The following is a 2,479-nucleotide window of genomic DNA, read 5'->3' as shown; positions in this document are numbered from 1 at the left end:
TTTTTTTTTTTTTCCCTCCTCCTTCTCCTCCTCCTCCTCCGGGGTGAGTGCAAGGAGGGAAAAGCTGCCGGTGAAGTCAGTTTAGGAGGGGAAAAAGACACGCACAAAAAGAAAAAAAGAGAGGAAGGAGAAAAGAAAAAAAAAGAGGGGAGAAAAAAAAAAAGACAAGCCCGAGGGAGCAGAAGTGAAGCACTTTCCGGAAGGGATCCGGCCTTTCACTCCCCTGAAAAGCTCCCCCCTTTTTTTTTTCCCCTCTGCTAAATTTTATTTGCCGTGGGAGACGACGGCAAGAGGGAGCGAGCTCCTCCTCATCGAGGAGACCGAGAAACAGGTCCCTGACTGCAGCCCCGGGGAGAGGGCAGCCCTCCCCGCAGGCTGCCTCTCCGGCCGCCCCCCTCCACCCCAGCACTGCCGTCCCCCGCGTACGCGTGTGCCCACGCGTGTCCCAGCCTGGGGGCCGGGGCAGAGCTCTTGGATCGGGGCTCCACGCCGAGGCGAGGCGCGGCCCGTCCGTCGGGGCGGGCGGGCTGGATCGGGCTCCCCGGCACAGCGGGGCAGGGGGCTGGGGGCAGAGCGCTAATCCCTTCCCGTGTACTTTCCCGCTAAACAAATAATTCACCCTCTGACAAAAGCATTATCCCGCTTCATAACGCCTGCAGTGAAAGTGAGTTCAATAATCTGTTTAGCCGGGCTCTGCGGGGGAGCGCCAGCCGCCCTGCCCGGACACTGAGCGCTGCTGGGGCGGGGAGTGGGCAGTCGCGGTCGGTCCCGCTCTTCCCACCCGCAACTGCTCCCTGGGCGGGACTGGGGTCCTGCCCCCCCAGGCTGGCCTCGGTCGGGGGCCGGCACGTCGTGGGGGGGGGAGCTGCGTGGCCGTGGGTGCTGCGGGGGGAGCGGGGAGGGAGGAAGAGTGGGAAGGGGGAGGGAAGGAGGGAAGAAGGGATGGAGGTGAGGAAGGGGGAGGGAGGGAGGAGAAGAGAAGAGAAGAGAAGAGAAGAGAAGAGAAGAGGAGAAGAGGAGAAGAGGTCTTAAGTTTCTATAGCCACAAAAGGACATCATAGCTCATCTTTATTCTGAATTTACTAGGTCGCCTGTTCTTGGCTTCCAGCTAATGATGAGCCTGTGTGTTAGATGAAGGAGGGGGGTTAGTGGGTGGCTCTGTATGATGGAGGTGGAATACAGGTGTCACAGCAGGTACAGGAGGGGTGCTGGGAGGGAGGAGAGGAGGACTGGAGTGGTGAGATTCTTACAGCAAAGGTACAAGGATTTGTTTGGCTCCTTATTGCGTCCATTCTTGATGTATACATCTCAGACCAGAGATGTGCCAGTGTGTGAGCTTGTCCCTGAACCCGCCTGGGAATGCAGTCTGCAGGGACCCAGCCCCTGTGACACCTTTCACAGCCTCATCCTCTCACCCCCCTACCCCTATCCCAGCCTCCTGCCTCCCTGTGCACCACTTTGCATGCAAAGTCTTCCACCACCCTCCCCTGCACAGGTGGGATATTCCCCTGGCCCAGAAGATCCCCGTACTTGGAAGGTGCTGCATTACCAAGGGGGTGGGAAGAAGAGGGTGAAGGAGAGGGCAGAAGGAAAATGGTGGTATGGACATCAGCCGTCCACGTGAAGAGTGTCCCACACAGGCCCTCAGCCCAGGTGCTCAGCATGAGGTAGAACAGTGCCCATCAGCAGAACGCAAAGCATCAAATGTCATTTCCCATGCACTGGGGAAAGAGGTTTGGAAACATCCAAGGGCAGCAACAAACACGGCCAGGCCAGGGAGGCCCATTGCCCGCTTTGGAGATGGCCTGAGGCACCTGTCCCCATCTCCCCACATCTTCAGCCCAACCCAAGTTAAGCACTCACATTGCGCTGGTCTGGCCCCAAGGAGAGACCAGCTCTTCCTTCTCCCCAGGCCACCCCCAGCCCACCACGTCTCCCTTCCCCACCACAGTTTGCCCCTCTTCCCAGGCTCTTGGCAAGGATCCTAGGAAAGTCTAGGTCTCAAACATGCCCTGAATGTCGGGCACCGAGGGTCCCCGTGCAACCCCAACCTCACCCCTAATCCTGGAAAGTCTCTCTTCAATCACCCCTATTAAAGCAAATATCTCCCCACCCCACAGCCCTCAGGTGTCTTGCCGATAAACAAGCTGAAGGGAAAGTTATTACCTTTTATTCATGGTGTCTAAACTAAAGTAAAACATCAACGGGGTGACTGTACATAATAATAGACTAGATAAAGTCCATTTTTCTTGGGCCCTCTGAAAGCGATCCCCAAGCATTAAAACGGGTCTCTTAATAAATATCTTATCTCCCCGCCACAGAGCCCTGGCTGCAGATAACCAGCCAGCCATTACTGTACCTCTGAAATAACCCCATTTCCATCAGGGCCACTTCAAAAAGGCTCCTCTTTAAAGACCCCCTCCTTCCCCAAGGGGAGGCGGGGGAGGCTTGAACCTCTCTGGGTGGGGGGAGCCAGCAA

The sequence above is a fragment of the Haliaeetus leucocephalus genome, unplaced genomic scaffold (assembly GCF_000737465.1).
Source record: "Haliaeetus leucocephalus isolate CR32 unplaced genomic scaffold, Haliaeetus_leucocephalus-4.0 Scaffold191, whole genome shotgun sequence".
Lineage (NCBI taxonomy): Eukaryota > Metazoa > Chordata > Aves > Accipitriformes > Accipitridae > Haliaeetus > Haliaeetus leucocephalus.
This window is presented reverse-complemented; position numbering follows the sequence as displayed.